The 20,485-nt window shown below is 32.7% G+C and overlaps 2 long non-coding RNA genes across 2 annotated transcripts in view; both read right to left on the reverse strand.

Annotated features, from left to right (window-relative positions):
• Positions 1-3,532: 3,532 nt before the first annotated feature.
• LOC139483599 (uncharacterized) overlaps positions 3,533-20,485 on the reverse strand; it is a 34,360-nt gene continuing 17,407 nt past the window's right edge. The window contains exon 3 of the long non-coding RNA XR_011655044.1: positions 3,533-5,505. This is a non-coding gene — a long non-coding RNA (uncharacterized lncRNA). The remainder of the gene's footprint in view (positions 5,506-20,485) is intronic.
• Positions 15,340-20,485, reverse strand: part of LOC139482040 (uncharacterized) — a 5,584-nt gene continuing 438 nt past the window's right edge. Inside the window, exons 2-4 of the long non-coding RNA XR_011654754.1 lie at positions 18,474-18,588; positions 17,713-17,845; positions 15,340-15,617 (exon numbers count right to left, since the gene is read on the reverse strand). This is a non-coding gene — a long non-coding RNA (uncharacterized lncRNA). The remainder of the gene's footprint in view (positions 15,618-17,712; positions 17,846-18,473; positions 18,589-20,485) is intronic.

The raw sequence follows: 20,485 nt of genomic DNA on the forward strand, positions 1-20,485 counted from the left end.
AGGATGTTCTTATCCCAAACATACAAACTTAGCCGTATTTGACACAACCTTTTTCAACTTTCGATCTTCAGTGCTGTACAACTTTGTACTTTTTTTCGCTTTCGATCTTTTATATTTGGGCGTCACTGGTGAGTCTTGTGTGGACGAGGCGCGTTTTTGACGTATTAAATTTTAAACCTGATGCTTTTTGTTAATAATTAATCATGTGTTTTTTTGTCTAATACGTTTTCCTATTTATTTGTATTGTAGTCCTGTAAATTTTGTTGTCATTTCTATGTTATATTTAATATTGCCATTAAAGTGCGAGGTTTGGCATGCCACAAAACCAGGTTCAACCCACCATTTTTTCCTTTAAAAATGTCCTGTACCAAGTCAGGAATATGGCCATTGTTATATTATAGTTCGTTTCTGTGTGTGTTACAATTTAACGTTGCGTCGTTTGTTTTCTCTTATTTTTTAGTGTAAATTGACATTGCGATAAGACGTGTCACGGTACTTGTCTATCCCAAATTCATGTATTTGGTTTTGATGTTATATTTGTTATTCTCGTGGGATTTTGTCTGATGCTTGGTCCGTTTCTGTGTGTGTTGGTTACATTGTAGTGTTGTGTCGTTGTTCTCCTCTTATATTTATGCGTTTCCCTCAGTTTTAGTTTGTTACCCCTATTTTGTTTTTTGTCCATGGATTTATGAGTTTGAACACTACTGTTGCCTTTATTTACTTGGAAATATAGGAAATTTTAAACTGATTCTTGGTTGCCTGAGGCTGGTCAAAACCAAATAGAATTGTTTGATTTAGATATAACAGGAGATAACACTATTCCTCGGGTAAGTTTCAACCTAGGTGGTTTAAAAAAAAAGGATGTCTATTTTTTTTACTACCATTGCTTTGTATTCCGATTTTGAAGCACGAGTGCATTCATGTATATAACCTTGATTTGAACCAAACAAATAGTTAAAATAGACACAACAGCACACATACGTATATATATATATATAGGAAGAGATGGTATGAGTGCCAATGAGACAACTCTCTATCCAAGTCACAATTTACAAAAGTAAACCATTGTAACCACGGTACGGTCTTAAACACGGTACCTAAGCTCACACCAAACAACAAGCTATCAAGGGCTCCAAAAATTACTTCGGGAAAACCCAACGGTCTTATCTATATATAATGCGAGAAACTTATGAACCACATCAACAAACGACAACCACTGAACATCAGATTGCTGACTTAGGACATGTGCAAAAAATTGCAGCTGGATTAAACGTTTTAATTGTATCAAACCTTTTCCCTTTTCTGAAACAGTAGTAAAACGTCACAACATAGAAACACACTATAAAATATCAATTGGAATGACTTAACTCAATCAAAAATCGGAGTGAAACAAATAAGCACACAATGAACGAATAAATTTGATCTGTGATACAATATAAATACAAAGTTAATAAAAAATAAGGGATGAAGTATCAAACTTGGTGTTTTTCCACCGATCTTCACCTTAGTTGATGTACATATCCGATTTCTTGAGGAATAATCACATATTGATTATTTTGGGTCGAAGGAAAATATCTTTTTAGCTCACCTGTCCCGAAGGGAAAAGTGAGCTTATGCCATCACTTGGCGTCCGTCGTCTGTCGTCGTAAACTATTTCAAGAATCTTCTCCTCTGAAACTACTGGGCCAAATACTTTCAAACTTTAACTGAATGTTCCTTAGGGTATCTTATTTATAAATTGTATCCGAAGTTTTGATCTATGAACAAACATGGTCGCCATTGCTAAAAATAGAACATAGGGGTCAAATGCAGTTTTTGGCTTATAACTCAAAAACCAAAGCATTTAGAGCAAATCTGACGTGGGTAATATTGTTTATCAGGTCAATTTCTATCTGCCCTGAAATTTTCAGATGAATAAGACAACCTGTCGTTGGGTTGCTGCCCCTGAATTGATAATTTTAAGGAAATTTTGCTGTTTTTGTTTATTATCTTGAATATAATTATAGATAGAAATAAACTGTAAACAGCAATAATGTTCAGCAAAGTAAGATCTTCAATGAAGTCAATTTGACCAAAATTGTCAATTGACCCCTTAAGGAGTTATTGCCCTTTAAAGACTTTTTTCACAATTTGTTCATCATGTTGACTTACTTTAAAAAATCTTCTCCTTTGAAACTGCTGTATCAATTTCAGCCAAACTTAGGCTAAATGAGTTTCAGAGTATCTAGTATAAATTTATATTTTATTTCCTTGTATGTCAAGAAACATAGCTCCTATGGCTAAAATAGAACATAGGAGAAAATGATAATTTTTTTTGGCTTTTGAAGAAAATAGGACGATCCAAAAAACATTTAAATAAATTGAAAAGCCAAAATAATCATTGATGAGAGATTTAACCAAAAGAATTAAGGTGAGCGATTCAGGCTCTTGAGAGCCTCTTGGGTTTTTTTTTTCAACGACGGACTTCTCCGCTTCAAGATATCTTGTTAAAGTTAATGATTTTCCTTGATGAATTTTGAAAAAAAATATATAGTTTATCCCTCGTTTCAATGTTACAACATTTAAGTAGTGATTGGTGAATACAGAATTCAAGTGGAACACCAAATTGGTGAATTGAAAAGATACAAAGTATTGAGTACATTATGGAGGAATACAAGGCCAAAACTAACCAACATTGTGGAAACATGTGCCGCCCTTGTCAACAGACATTATCATTGTTTACTTAAATATCAACTACAATAAAACATGATTTGTTTTTTTCATTTTCCAAACTCCACCAGGACAGCTAGAAGCTAAACGTCTAAAAAGATGAAATGTGACTTAAGTCCATCATTTTCTTTAAAATAAATAAAAAATCATGTCATTTGGACTCTGTAGGAAAGCAATTTAATCAATAATGACCCCATTTTTTTTAAACGACCCTTCACATTTTACCTGTCGTAGTCGTTCTCAACTGAAAGTGTCGAGAGTTGTTGAAAATGTCTATTAAAGCATGAACAGTAAATAACCTGGTCACGAAAAATACGAATATAAAAATGTAAACAGATTCCGAATCTTTCTTAATGTTGGTCGCGCTTTCTGACAATTATTTACCAATTATAAAATGCATTAACGGCAATGGAACAGTGATACATAGAATTTAAACAAGTACTAGTATATAAAACATATGTATAGACATTTGGAAATGTTCATGCTTATTTGCACCATATATTAAATACAACTAACAGTTTTAGTTATTTTAAGAGTAATATCTGTTTGCAAATCTCTTTAATTTTGTTGCAGCTAACATACACACCGATGTCCTTTCAATAATAGCCTATGCAATGCATTTTAATAATAATAAAATAAAACGGTCAAATACATGTAGATATAAGACGTAGTTTATTTTTTCATAACTGTAGATGGTTATATTATAACTACATTCCTTACAACATATCATTACATCTCTGATATTTTTGTTAAAAAAATGTAGGGAATCAGATTTTATACTAGTATTCAAAATGTATGGTGAATCTAGTTAACTCCTGCGTCCTAAAATAAACAGTATTTTATATCCAGCCTCATAAAAACATACCACTCGAACGAAGTTAAGGTTACTTCCGTTTAATAAATAAATCTTTTGGAACTAAGCAGCAAAGACATTTGATTTTCTTACCTTCTGCGTAAATATCGCGCTTCTTCAAATGTCCACTCTTTGAAGTGTTGTCAACAAACAAATACGATGTGGTGTGGTTATATATCAGAGGAGGCGTGACTAATGTAATGGCTAGCTAATTGTTTTCGAATTTATAACTATATATGATTGATTGATTGTTGGTTGCTTAACGTCCAGTGGCAAATATTTCATGCATATTTAGGACGAGAACAAGTTCACAATAAATACAACAGGTAGGTCGATACGATAGAGGCCATCCGAGATGATGGTCGGGGAAATTTGGACTACCACTGGAAAATGAGGGTATTTTGGATAGGGACAGACATTTTGCCTTGCAACAGGCCACCTACGGACCCCTCAAAAGAGTTGTTGCAAGGGTTCTTAACGTGCAAAGAGCGTGGCACTCTCTTTACACGAGGCCTCGGATTTAACGTCCCCCTTCTGACCGGACGTGACTGCGAACTTGATACATCCCGCACAGCCAAACGGACGCCCCACTTCGGCAAGCGTTTAACTGCCGGTCGGAAGAAGACCAAGTGACCATATTTCTATACCCCAGTAACCCTTGGGGGAAACTATATATGACTGTCTACGTCTGTTTCAAATTATGAAGTCCTAAGAAATGATAAGAAGGATTAAGGAACGAAAATAACAAAGTAAACAGATTTTCTAAATGTTCGAATATCAAAGATCTAAAGTCATTAATCTATTAATTCGTCTTACGAAGCAATGTACTGCAAGGTCGGTGTCACAGATTAGCTTCTGTAGTAGTTATGGACACATAGTGTTAACGAAAGCCGTTTCTAACATCAAAGATCTCAAAAGTCATCGATTGATGAATATTTTAATTTGTCTAAAAAAGCAAAACACAGCAAGGTCAGATTAATAGATTTGTTTCGGCAGTTAAATGACACATAATGCTGACTTAAGACACTTTGAACATCAAATATCTAAACAGCCATCAATCGAAGTATTTTAAATTTGTGTTAGGAAGCAAAAAAAAAAAAACACTATAAAATCAAAGTAACTAATTATCTTCCTCTATGAGGAGCATCGCAAATTTGTAATCTTTACTAGTCTAGTAGATTATTTTCCATTCACACTGTGTCTGTATCTATAGTTTTAAAATGTCATTACGGAATAAAATATTGAAAAAAATCTAGGGATCATATTTCTATGAAGTAAACATAGGAATATTGCTGTGTTTGTCCATGAGAAATATCGGCTTGTTTGTATTTTATAAAATTTCTACGTTTTGAAGATATAGTGAAAATTTTGAAAGGACTTACTATTTTATACTGCTATGAGTTACAGTTATGCTTTGAAAGCTGATGCAAGTGTACATAATATATTTACATCTGCCTTACAAATGGTTTACATACTGAAATGCCTGTACCAAGTCAGGAATATGACAGTTGTTACTTTCCGTTTTGAATTTTCTTCGGAGTGCAGTATTTTTATGATCTTTACTTTTTACAAGTGTATGCAATTGTGGCATTGTTGTAACATTATTGATGTTTGGAGAAAATTGCGAATAAATGATTCAGAATTTAAAATAAGAACCCTTAGATTATTTCCCTGTTTAGTAAAAAAAAATAACTTCAGAGAAGTTCCTTTTAGAAACACATATTCTCTAAAACCAAATCGACAGTTTTAACAGAAGGAGTTGTTTGCAGATACACACGTCAGAAAACTAAAAAAAAAAATGGTGAATCTGCTATCATTATAAAACGAGACTGTATGTTAATGAGGATTAGGTGGATCTGGTGGCGGTGGTGGTGCCCACAGTACTGGTTGAACTTGCTGGTCTTGCTGTATCCTAATCGAAGCTATTGCCATTTGTTTTCCATCTGTAATAAACATTCAATTATATAATTAAATATCACTATCAGCGTCATTTGGTCAGAACTCATTATTATCTTTTTTATGATTGTTTTAGAAAGAATATTTAGTTTTTCGTTGTTTTTTCGTCTCACTTTTCTATCTTTGTATTTTCCTCTGATCCTAAGTACTTTTGAACAAATAGAGTAGTGCCTCACATTTGACACAAATGTTTGACTTACAATCTGCTTTCAAAATCGTATTAAGGTTCAACTCATGATATGAATATATTTGTATTACATCCAACAAATGCTTTCCACAAATATTCTAGGCCGATTATTGTGTACACTAGACACACGTTTCTACGTAACGCTCACACGTGACGCTTATATCAGTGATTGATTGATGGTTGCTTAACATCTAGTGGCAAATACTTCATGTATGTTCAGGACGAGAAAAAGTAAACAATAAATTAAATAAGTAGGTGCTGACTGCTCGGCTTGACATACAGTCGAAGGTAGGGGACCTCCGTCAGCAGTAGTATCAACTTAGCGGTTATAAGAAAATAATCATCAAAGATACCAGACTTATAGACGTGCGTTTCGTCATGAAATGATTGAAAAGTAACATATTACAGCTACCAAAAGTCAATCTTCGATGTTAAACTACCTTGCTGCTTGTAGTTACATTTAGTATAACGGGAAATGCAGCAGTTGAAAATACCAACTAATGTATTAGAAAATGCTAAAGTCATCCTTAAAATTTTATGGGCGCCATCAAGAGTTTGTTTCAGGCAAATTAGTTTAAATGTCCATTTTGGTATTTTTCCGACAAATGCCTTCCTTTATCTAGATCGTAAAAGCTGTCACAGTAGACATGTGTTTGAGGGGTTTATCAAGGGCGAAGTAATCAGATACATTACACTACTGGACGAAATAACAACTGTCCATACCAGTAACAGTCGTTCTAAGACTGTAATTGTTTGTTAAAGTTGTAACAGTTGTAAAATTTTACTGTTTCAGTTATTTTATGACTGTCCCAACTTTTAAAGTGTTTGTCTCCAACATAAATCGACTGCAACAACGCTAGAAATAGCTGTCACAAACATTAAAGGACTGATACAACTAATTTCAAGTTGTAACAGTTGGTTTACAACTGTCCCAACTCGAAAAACGTTGTAACAGTCATAAATACACTGTTAAAACGCAGAAAATGTTGTCACGGTTATAATACGACTGTTGCAACCTTTTGAAAGTTGTTACAGTTATTTAATAACTGTTCCAACACGCAAAACGTTGAAACAGTCGTAAATAAACTGTTTAAACGTCGAAAAGGTTGTTACAGTTAAAATATGATTGCTACAACCATTATACAGCAACAGTTTAATAATCCATAAGTGTCACAACTTTCAAATATTGGTAGTCATTTCATAGACTTAAAAGTTACGGATACCAAATTTCTATCTGACAGTCCGGGATAGGTTAAATTATTTTAAATACAATTACATCGTGTGCAATTTTTTAAAAAGGTTGTTATAAAAAAAAAGACACAACTGCCATACCCATTTTATACATTAGTATAAATAGAAACTGATTGTAAAAACAAAAACATATTGAAATATCTGCCGCTGAAAATTTTGGGATTCCCCGCTTATCTGGTAAATGTTGTAAATTAATAACTCAATTGACACTCCCTTGTCTCGCATCTCTTCGAAAAAAAATCAGACCACAGTAAGAGATACCTGCAATTTCACATGGGACTGGTTTATGCGCATTTAGTGCTTAAACACAGTTACATGCACCTGTTTAGATAAATTGAACAAGGTGTCTCAATTTATTTGTAAAAAAATGTATCTTATAAGACACTTTTCCAAATTATCATAATGACGTTTTAATTTTTATAACCTTGTTGTGAAATCATTCATGCATGTAAGGTTTCACCTCCAATACCCGTAGATTTACGAATCACATAACTTCATAATAACGGTCAATATACTATAAACCCAGCGGGAATATACACACTTGTCAAACTTATCCCCGTAGAAAACTGCCGAGGGCTTAGTTCATACGACATGGACACTTTTAGAATTAATTTGTTTGTTTTTAAGTTCTTGTGACTATTTGAAAAGTATACAAGTTACCGTACTCGGTTCTAACAATTTTGATTTATAAATACAAATAAAATCTGTTATGCTGAACTTTCAACGCATCTTTTGTAGCTATGGAAAACACTGAAATATTCGTTAATGTCTTGTATCTAAATTCAATTTATATTATTTACCGGGTTTTTTAATAGTCTAGTCAGATTTACTCAACTTTGTACTGTTATTGTACCAAGTGGTGTCTTATTCATGCGCGTAGCTACGTTAACGTCAAAACGCCCAGGCGTACACTTGAATTTTAATCTCAATTAAATACAAATAACTTATAAATAGTACATCAGCCCTGTAAAAAAAAATTTTCAATTTCGAATTAAAGTGACGAATTTTACTTTTCAAACAAAAGGTATCATATTATATAGATTTGTTTCTCAAAGTCTGAATCTACTAGTTGTGAATCTTCAGAGAATTCTACCAACTTTCCTGCTATTTAAATGAATTCATTATATTATGTGATTCGATATGTGGTTTCCATTTTTGTCGAGCCTGTGACATTTCTATATGTTCCAATAGCAAGACATATGCGATTCTAAATTTCGTCGGTGGTGTCACTCTTGACCCCCCTCTTTAGGATAAGTGTGGGGTTAAAAGGTGTTTATTTTAAATATAAATACCTCAAGCAAACCTTTGTATGGAAGTTGGACAGAAACTGAGCATGACAAAAAGAGTATCAAGAGCATAATGATGAAATTATCTGTTTAATTTTGCCATATTTAGAATTAAAAAAAACTTGTTGCGCAAGTAGATACAGTCTGGGATAAAAGTTTGTTATAGATCAATTACTTTGTCAAACCTTTTTTGGATTTTATGATGGAAGAAGCTTTTTTCTGATTAATGTCTGAATCAAAATTTTGAAAGCTTTTTTTTTCTTCCATTGTGGCAGTATTAATTTGACAGAAGCACTTATCTTTATTCAATTTAACGATATGGGACTTTTTCAAAATATTTTATAAACCTTAATAGATTTTCTTTAAATTTTTTTTTTAAATCCTGGAAAAGATAGATAAATGCATTCACTTTACGCGGAAGGCAATTTTAGCCGAGAACCAGGATTCAACAGAAACCTTCCGAACATTAATTATTTCATGTTCATTAACGACAATTACCCCATATGGCTCCTTTTGAACATATTTTAAAGAAACTGTTTTAGACTTTTCTCTATATCTAATGACCATTAGATTCCATATCAACACGATGAATAAACTAAACATTAAAAATAAACCATTTAAATTCTTTAAGTATGTTGCTATTGATGAGAATTTTCAACAACGGGAACGGTATCTCATTCTTGATAACCTGTTAGCTTACGGGGGGGGGGGGGGGGGGCTTCGTCACGTTGAACCAACTACCAACAGGTGCTATGACTTAGGCCTTCAGACCCCTCGCCGAGGTTCGGGCGTACACGTAACAAACACCTAGCTACGCCTGTTATTTGAGGTTCAAATGTCTTTATTAATAACTCTCCACATGGACGCAAAAATATTAACCATCGAGTTCATATTTCGCCGGGTTTTATCATATATATAAACCTACATGTATAAGTGAGGTAAATGTACATTGTGAACAGACATGACAGAGATATATTTTTTTCTGAGACAAGTTCGTCGATGGACGATGAATAAATTAGATGACAGGGAATTACGTCACCGTAATAACTATTTTACATTGTAGTGATACAAATCAGTATATACACTGGTTTGTTGTTATATACATATTTGTATATTTGTTTATACAGTTTAAAACATGCATGCTAAATGTATATGATTTTCATCCATTTGAATATATCATTCTATATACTAGTACATGATATATATACATACAATGTATGATATGTTCATGTCGATATATTCTGCTATCATACTATTCTAATATAAATGAAGGACTGCTGAACCAACGCCTCTAAAGTTTCGTGAAGGTAGAGAATCCTTAAATGGATAAGGATGTATGCAGGGTTGTCAAAAAAAATTCTAGTATAAAGTGCAGTGCAAGTGCATGGTAGACACTCTTCTGCATGTGTTAACATATTTTAACACTGATCTATTAAATATTGATTATTATGTTGGAAGTCATATATACATCTATGGAATTTTGGTTCCATATGATTTTTTTTTTTTGGATACACTGTATCATGTGTATATCAGGTTTTTTTTAATATCTTTTCTTTTATGCTAGAATTGTACATGAAAGTTGAACCACCCTGACACAGGTTTATTTTTCAATGTATGTAGTGTGTTTTGTTGCTTGCTGTTTATCATATTTGTTTGTATGTAGCTTTTGTATATAAATCAAACTATCATCACTGTAGGGCTTCTCGTCTGTTTTTTTTTTTACATTGACGGTGTTGCGTGCAAGGCAGAACCCTTTATATAGGGTGCTCATTATGAAGTATTAGTTTTGATCATTGTTGAAGGGTGTGGAGTAACCTATTATATAGCTAACAAGCACATCACTTGGTCTACATGGTCTATGGTTGATGGTTGTCTCATCAAAATTCATACCACATCTCCTTATTCAAATTAATGAAAACCATGAAAATGTGCTCATTGTTAGATAAAGCCGGCCAATCAAACATGTACACCTAACATTCATGTCATATGCCAAAAAAAATAGTGATCCTATACATGTACAATGTACATGATGTAGCTTATCACTTTTTTATAGTTCGTTCTTATGTTATACTGTTATACAACTGTCCCAGGTTAGGGGAAGGGTTGGGATCCCGCTTACATGTTTAACCCCGCCACATTATTTATGTATGTGCCTGTCCCAAGTCAGGAACCTGTATATTCAGTGGTTGTCGTTTGTTTATGTGTTACATATTTGTTTTTCGTTCATTTTTTTTCCCCATAAATAAGGCCGTTAGTTTTCTCGTTTGAATTGTTTTACATTGTCTTATCGGGGCCTTTTATAGCTGACTATGCGGTATGGGCTTTGCTCATTGTTGAAGGCCGTACAGTGACCTATAGTTGTTAATGTCTGTGTCATTTTGGTCTTTTGTGGATAGTTCTCATTGGCAATCATACCACATCTTCTTTTTTATATCACATCTGAGAAACATTGAAAAATAGACAAAACCACAAAAATTCAACATTGACCAATGAACCCATGACATTTAGCTTAATGTCTGATGAACCCTGCCAGTCAGACATATATGACATAGACTCAATTGTTCCATTCTGTCTATACATGTACATTAAATATACATGAAGTTGATCTACTGGAGTACTGTATAATATTAAGGCCAAAATAAATTTATTGCATGTTTCTGGTTTCTCGACCATACATGTACATCCGTTTCTAGCCTACCTGAAACAATGTATTCGTCATACATGTACATGTCATATTCATCATTTGATGTCTATCCACATCGGATAACTTGTGTGAATGATAATTACAAATAATACTCATCAGTAAAACATATCAGAAACCAAACTTTGAAATGACTAAGACTGCACAGTGTATTATCTGTCAAATATGGGAAATGTTATCACAGTACACATGTACATTAACAGAAAAAAGTTTAGAACTTTAAAAACAAAATTTTTTAATAGAATAAAATGTTCTTAATTTTTTGGAGAGTAAAATAGGAGACACACAATTATTTATTTTGGCCTAAACTGAAATTATCCTTAATCACTTATCCATGAAATGTCAGGGTCAGGTCAGCTCAACCTGATAGACCAGTAGACCTTGCAAGATATTCATATTTCTCGTATGAATTGTTTTACATTGTCATTTCTGGGCCTTTTATAGCCGACTATGCAGTATGGGCTTTGTTCATTGTTGAAGGCTGTACACAGTACAGCATTTATACAGTGACCTACATGTATAGTTGTTAATTTGTGTGTCATTTTGGTCTCTTGTGGAGAGTCGTCTCATCATGCTTATTGGCAATCATACCAGTGTAATCACATCTTCTTTTTTTATATCATACATGTATACAAAAAATTTATCCAATTACAAAATGTACATGTACTTGTATAAGAGAGCATCTCACTGTTATAAAAACAGTATTTTTTACAAGTAGTCACTAAACAAAGAAATGAGGTCAGGTGCAATGGACATATAATGACAGGCTGAAACTTCATAACATATTAGCTATCTGAATACCGACAAGATAAGAAGCATCCAGCTCTTTTAGCTTTTAAAATGTAAAGCTTTATAAAAAAGTTTACGTCATCAGCCCAAGATTGTAATACCTATGTCCTGCATACAATCAACTTTAAATGACTTTGTGGAAGGCAAGACAATAAAATGATACTTTGAAGTACATGTATTGTTTAATATTTTTGACTAGTATACAATGCCAGTTTCAGAATGAACATTAATTTAGATGATAGATTATATTTACATTGTATATACTGTATGTACATTCAGATCGCGACTCTTATATAAGTACAGCAAGCAGTCATTTGACATCAACCAACGTCCATGCAAGGGCTGTAAATGCAGTCAAGGTCATTAAAAACTTCCGTCATCATGACACCAATAGTGACCGACCACGACAGACCCTCATGGGTAATCAAGGTTGTGTAACACCCCCTGGTGGTACATATAGCTAACAATAGGAATGCAAGCATTAACTTCAATAAATTTCACACAAACCAGATATTCTCAATATCCAAATTCATATAAATTTATTATCCAAGGTATTCATGAATTCAGATATGATGCACTATTGATATTCACTGAAACTGATCTTTTATTAATCCAATTTGCTATTTTTGAATAACTATCCAAGGTATTTCATAGAATTCAAATATGATGCACTATGATATTAATATTCCCAGAAAACTTTGAATTCTCTTAATTCCAAATTATTATTTCAATTTCAAATAAATTAATTATCGAAGGTATTCACTGTCATCAAATAATGTAGTCTTTCTTTCAAATTGTAAGTTTGCTATTTGTACAATGCACAATTTTCTTCTTGTCCAATTTGATATGAAATCCCAACAACATCATGGCATATTGCTGTAAGCCCTATTTGTTATTTCCAACAACAATAAGTCCATTAGTCCACTGTTTCACAATTTACAGCTACAGGTATGCGAGATACTTTCCTTTTTTTGCCGGCTTCATAATCTGGCTCAAACCAATGTGAATTCTACAAACGAAAAAACATAAATTAAGAATAAAGTATTGAAACTTATCTAATATTGTATAATTACATGTATCATGATTATTATTACTTAATAATTCTTTAAATTTATATAGAAGATAATACTCATGTATAAATACTAGAGATCATAATTTTCTTGACAACAAAGTTCTATGATGTACACAAATGAATTTATGAGACTTATACAATTGAATTTATATGTCCTGTATGAGAAGAAGAATAAAACCCTTTTTTGGGGGTTCTTTTTCAAAAAAATATGTTCTCTCTTTCTACATGTTCTACATTAATGTTTTCTTTAGTGTGTCACTTCATTGAAGGGTTACTGTTTAATTGAGGCTAGCACTATACAAGATTGTTTTATTCAATTATTTAAAGCCAGACAAAGTTATTTCACTGTAAAACATAACAGGTGATTTCTTTGGATCGTTTTAATAGGAAATAAATACTACAAAGATGACCAAAAAAAAAATGCACTGTTGACTGTCATTTTGTGTCATGAATGAATAAACCTCTTTTTTTATGTAAATCATGAAATGTAGAATCTTTGTTCAAAGGTTAACCCTTTCTTTAATTTAAACATTTTTAGCAACCTAAAAAAGCTAGTATTTCCTTCTTATGATTAGCAGTAAACTTTGAGTTTAATTTGACATCTTAAATGTTACCCAGTATACTTTTTACAGCTTGTATTAAATAATGCTTTGTAGTTTATTTAACCAGACAACATATTTTCTTTATTTTATATTAGTTATTTACCCATTTTTATGTTGATAAATCAATACTTGGCTGCATGACTTAGACATGTTAGATAAACTTTTAAAACTTTTAATATAATATCCAAAATAAAAGATTATATCCTGTTGTTTCATATTTTTCATAATTTTAAATTACTTTCAATTATAAATTTATCCACATTGACAATTTGAAAAGGACATTTAAAATTTATTAATATCATTATATAAAATCATCTTCAATACCTATGACATTTTAATTTTCATCCCTCAAGGCAATAAACTCATGAAACTGTTGTGTCTTAATCTGTTTATTACATATAACATGTATATAAGAAGTCCTGATAATTAACTTTTCAGTGTTAACATCCTGATTATTACCTTTTCTAATATCACATTTACATGGTCATGAATTCAGGCTCAGTAAATATATTTTTAAAATTATTTATTTTGAAGTTAAATTAAACATGTAAAAAACAGTGTATTAAATAATTCTAGAATTATTATTAAATTGGAATTTAGGTAAATTTGTGCTAGGGACATTTTTCATGCCTCACATGTATTCAAAAGAGAATATACAAATGAGTCATGTCAACATCATATCCATACTGTACATAATTACTGAGTTTTGTTGTTGATTTATGACTTACCGTTACATAGGTGGATGTAGCTTATCTATTACTGCCTACAGTTGTGTCATATACCTTTATAATGAGGTTAGTTTAATAAGGCTGTATTATGTACAGGGTTTATTGACTGAGGCTGTACTGTGCACAGGGTTAGTTGACTTAGGCTGTGCCGTGCACAGGGTTAGTTGACTGAGGCTGTGCCGTGCACAGGGTTAGTTGACTGAGGCCGTGCCGTGCACAGGGTTAGTTGACTGAGGCCTGCCGTGCACAGGGTTAGTTGACTGAGGCTGTGCCGTGCACAGGGTTAGTAGACTGAGGCCGTGCCGTGCACAGGGTTAGTTGACTGAGGCTGTGCCGTGCACAGGGTTAGTTGACTGAGGCTGTGCCGTGCACAGGGTTAGTAGACTGAGGCTGTGCTGTTTATGTTTCTAGTTTGTATACTTTATCTTCTGTCTTTAGCATTATTAAATCATAGAATCATAATATTCTGTCATATTTAGCTCCTGTCAAACAAACAGCTTTGTTTGTTTGCAAATTTATTTTTATGCATTTTCAGAATTGCATTCATCCTGTTACTTTTATGTCACTTACCACTGTAATGCTAGCATAGTGAGTGTATTTTGCCTTCAACAAATGGGTCACTAGCTAGTCTTTTAAATACTTGGAACAGTTAAGAGTTCTAGCTATATAGCTAGCTCTTCAATTTGAAGATCAAAATATGGAGATAGGGTATGAATTACAATGTCAGAGACAACTATTATATTCATAATGCTATCTTTAATATATACAGTTCTGTTTAAAATAATAATTTCTTATGGATACATTACACAGTACCAATATGCCAACTTTAATGCACCAGATGTGCATTTTGACAATTAATGTTGTTTCAGTAGCAGTTAAGATCAAAACATTTCAAAAACCAAAACCATAACCTATTAGAGATGTTGAAGAACTGATGAAATATAAAAAGACAAATCTGTTTTGCTAAACCAGGTCAAGAAATCAGACCATTTGAAATTCAAACCTAATGTTGATTCAATCAAAAAGGACCAAAATTATTACCAAGGAATCAGAGCATTACATGAGGGAGATAAATTCCTAAATGTCTTGAAGTCCTGCTTTTTTGTCTAATTTACTGACTCTAATTTTAAAGTACACACTTTCATGTTTCTTTATTTCATATAAAATTTAAAAAACAATTTCCTTTCTATAGCTAATAATAGACATTTAGTATTTCATAGAACTTTATTCGCATATATGTCCAATACATAATGATATCAATGATGTTACTCTTGGAAAAATGGTCATCCACCTTATAAGTCTCCTCTGATATTATTTTTGAATATTTCTTTACAATTGATGTAGCCTGGATGTTTAGAGGAACTTCTTGAACCTAAATTAATCTGTATGTCTATTGTTATATCACTGATATTGTCCATTATATATTCAACTTCTTTCACTTTCTGGTAGTACATATCTGGCACATAACTTGGTATTTTCATGTCTGAAATAAATAGGCACATATTTTTATCTATCCAAATAATAGGGCAATAACTAACAAAAAACACTTCTTTTTTTTGGTACTTTTTAGCTTTTTATTAATATACATTTACTCAAGAAATGAGGGCTTTGTAGCAAATGCAATGAATGTGATTTACTTTATAATTAATATTTTAAAGAGGCATGTAACATTCTTTAAAAATGTTTGACACACACTTATTTCCAAAAGAGTAAAATACATTGCTGATATAAACCTATGATATTAGTTTCATAAACATCTGTCAAGGGACATAAATAACTCTTTTGACTATAATTGATCGGCACTGATTTTCAAACTTGTCAAACTGATATAATTTTCATAAAATCTCGCAAGAATTGCACACATAAGAGTGCTTACAATGCAATGTTCAATATATATAATGTTTTCAAGGGGCACAACTCTTTTAAAAATAATTAAATGGCACTGATTTTCGAACTGGTCCAAGACATTGCTTAATAAAGTTTCATAAATATCTAAATTGTACATGCAAGAGCGCTAACAAGACCAGACAGAAAGACGACCAGTATTTCTATGTCCCTAAAAACATGTTGCTCAAAGGACAACAAAGAATACTGAATCTGATTCTTATCATTATGATACATGCCATTGCTTCATTGTGCGGAATATTATTTTAATGAACCACGGTTTTAATGAGAACTATGAAGAAAGTCAAGAAGAAAAACAGGTAGGTTAAATTCTTTTATGTAACTTTATATAAGTTTCTTTAGAGACATTTGAATATATGTAGAATAGAGAATAAAAATGGGGAATGTGCCAAAAAGGCAACAAATTGACCAAAGAGCAGAAAACCAAGGCCATCAATGGGTCTTCTCACAAAACAGCGAGAAAATCTGTGTTTGGAAGAATGTGATTATTTACTTGTTGCAATTGGCTTTGAACTAGCTGTCAGTAACTGCTAGCACTGACTGCTCTCAGGTTGTACTTTGAGGCATTTTTGTTTTGGGGGATGTATATATTCCCTGCCACATCACTGTACAAGGTTAGGGGTAGGGTTATTGCCTTCAAATGAGTTTAACCCAGCCACATTTTATAAATACCTGTCCCAAGCAAGGAGCCTGTATTTCACTGTATCATATGTTCATTTCAGTTGTTTTTTGTTTTTCGTAAATAGTTTTGTTATTAATAAGGCTGTCAGTTTTCTCAATTGACCTGTTTCATATTTTTTGTGTCTGGACTTTTTATAGCGGACCACATGGTATGGGTTTTTCTCATTGTTGAAAGCCATACATTTGCCTGCAATTGCATACATCCACTTGATTTGAGCTTTGGTGGATTGTTTCATTGACAATCATTACACATTTCTGTATTTTTATACAAGTCAGAGAAAAATTGTTGCCAAACTTAACTTTAAAACATACAAATAAACAAAGAATAAATAAATGAGGAATGTGTCCATGGGACACAGATGATGCCCCAGCTTGCATATCATGTAAGTTATAAAAGAACATAACTGAAGAATAATAATAGTGACGCTACCCAAATTTGTACTTGATCAGAGTTTTTAGGTAATAAGTATTGTGTATATGCTTCATAAAATTTGGTTGAGGCAAACTTCAGTTTATAGAGAATGGAAACGAAAAAATCATTTGTAAAGAAGCATAACTCATGAACCATTTACATGACACCTCCAAAATTCAAACTTGATCTGTATTTTGTGTTATTTTAGCATTGGGTATAAGTTTCATAGCACTTGTTTGAGGCAAACTAAAGTTAGCCAATGAGAACGAAAAATTCAGCAATTTTTTTCCATTTTTAAGGGGCATAACTCTACTCTGGAACGGTTTAAGCGACGCCACCAAAATTAAAATTAGATCTATGTTTTGTGGAAACAAACATTGTGTATAAGTTTCATAACATTTGATTGAGGCAAACTCGAGTAAAGTAGGAGAACAGAAACCAACTTTAGGACCTACAGACTAACATATAGACAGAAAAGGGTAAAACTTAATGACCCCGGCCCCCCTACGTACGGCAGGGTCATAAAAAATTATAATTTAAATATATAACATTCTTGATGATGGATCATATTATGTTTTACCTGATGATATTTTACCAACACTAGTTGTATATTATTCTTTCTTAATAATGTTTTACTGGAATCTACTTCGTCAGTCCATTCACTCATCTACTGTCATAACAGAAATTTACTCGGTTGCACAGTGAATACTTGCCTGAAAATAAAAGTACTATGGAATCTATGTTTCTCATACATGTAAGAGATGATACAGAAAACCCAATGATTTTGTTTTGGTGACATTTTGTTTTAAACTATATGGTTGTTAATTACTGTGCCATTTGGTCTCTTTAATGTTGAGAGTTGTCTCATTTATAGCAATCATGCTACATCTTCTCTTAGATATGAATAAGCGAGATGTGGGACCATGTGTAAGTCTATGTAACACAATGATGGGACAAAACATGTAGTCTTGAGAGTTCAGACTCATACAAATAATTGAGGTTATTGAGCTGAGCAAAACAATACAAGATTTGGAGATGACATAATGAAAACAATTATCAATATCTTATTATTGAAGCTGCCAAGTGTCACATGCACCAATTAAAAATTCAAATATTTAAATGCAAATAACAGAAAACTGGGCACAAATCAAAAATCTAAATACATGTTTATATTCAGAGCATCTAAGAAGACCTGCTCACTGTCCCTTGCCTATTAAGTTTGTGTCATTTTCAGATTTTCAACTACTTTTCAACTGTGTATATTAAAGTGTAACTAATGTTTAATATTAAATAATGGTTTCACTGCTTTAAAAAAAAGTGCTTTTACTAACTAATATATACCTATCCATCATCTGAACATCAGTATCTAGAACACCTTCAGTATTTAGTATGGTCATCACTTGACAGGAAAGAAACCTTTTCTTTTCATTTCCATTTTCTTGGGTTAATTATGATTCTAAAATTAGATAATACACATGTTTGCAAATATTCTAGAAATTATATACAAGTAATCGATATTTTAAGATTATGAATTGCTAATCAGAGAAGTCAATTCAAGACAAAAGAATCGCAAGAATGAAGAATGTCAACTTTTACAAGAATCTATTTTCTGAGGTTGATTTGATGGGCAGGATGCCCAACCCCAAGCCACCATTACTGGCATTAGGGCTATACATATTTGTTAATGCACAGAAGTTTTAACAATTTGGCTGTTATTTGCTCTTTGGTCGGGTTGTTGTCTCTTTGACACATTCCCCGTTTCCTCCCTCCATTTTATCTGAGAGTTGTCATGTTTTTAACCCCCCCCCTTCTCCTCCCCTTTAAAAAAGCTGGAATCTGCATCTGATTTTTTTCGACCTAATCAGGGTTCAACTAGCTGGTAAAAGCTTTACAGAGAAAAAGTCTTATTTTTAACTTTTTAAGAAGCAAGAACCTGCAATATGATACCTTGATTACCATAGTTCACCCAGTCCAGTGAAGGATAAAAAAAATTTACCAAAAAATGAAAAAAATGAAAATTCCCAAGTTTAAAAAATATTAAAAATAAGATATAGGGGAAATTAGAAAGAACAAAATATTTTGCCATAACTCAAGGATGAAAAAAAAATATTTGGCAAAAAAAAAAGAAACCAGGTGCTCCGCAGGGCGCAGCTTTATACGACCCCAGTGGTCGAACCCTGAACAATTGGGGCAAATTTGGTCACAATATTCAAGCTTGATACCGTCTGAATTTTGATTGTGATAAATTTTTTGACATAATATAGGTTTTTGCCACAAAATTAATGTGGTTCAAGATCTAACACATCTATTGCACAATACTGTGCAATTGAATATTTCTTATTGAAACTTTTCAAAATTTGAAATTTGAAAAATGTTGAAAAAAAAAAAAAATCCCTTAAAAAAATGGTAAACTGAGATCCCCTCCAAAAATTTATTGAACCCCCCCCCCCCCCTCTTGGAGCAATAACTCAATCCCATGCTTTCCTTTGTAATATTGAACCTTGTAGTACGATTTCAGAGAGATCCATACACTTAAACACAAGTTATTGTCATGATTGTTTGGAAACAAGAAACATGCTTCTTTTTGGCCCTTTTTTGGCCCTAAATTCCTACATATTTTGGGCAATTAACCCAAAACTTAATCCCAGCCTCCCCTTTGTTATATGGTACATTGTGGTACAATTTCAGAGGGATCCATGTAATTACACACAAGGTATTGTCTGGAAACTAGAAAAATGCTTGTTTTGGCCCCTTTTTGGTCCTTAATTCCTAAACTTTGGCCCCATAACCCCTTAAATGAATCCAAACCTTCTACTTGTGGTTTTAAACATTGCAGTATACTTTCACAGCAATTGAATTACTGGTAAACAAGTTATTATCCTGAAACTAGAAAAATGCTTGTTTTGGCCCTTTTTGGGCCCCTAATTCCTAACCAGTTCACCCCATCATTCCCAAAATAAATCCCAACCTTCCTTTTGTGGTATTGAACCTTCTGAAAAAACTTTTCATTAAGATCTATTCACTTAAACTAAAGTTATTATCCGGAAACCAAAGTGTCTTCGGACGACGACGACGCTGACGACGCAGACGACGACATACCATTATACGATCCCAAAATTTTTTTGGGGTCGTATAAAAAGGAGAACAGAAACAGGTAAAATTTTATCATGCAGGGCAACATCTGAGTGTTGAAAAATGTGAACTAGAAGTTCTTTAAAAGTATTATTTTCAATTTTACATCCCAGTATAAATAAACAAAGGAACGCCCAACAAGGTCCCAGAAAAAAATAAGTCTAATTTATGATGAAGGTATATCCCCAAACGTTCTACCAAACCTAATTGATTAATAACGT

The sequence above is a fragment of the Mytilus edulis genome, chromosome 7 (assembly GCF_963676685.1).
Source record: "Mytilus edulis chromosome 7, xbMytEdul2.2, whole genome shotgun sequence".
NCBI lineage: Eukaryota > Metazoa > Mollusca > Bivalvia > Mytilida > Mytilidae > Mytilus > Mytilus edulis.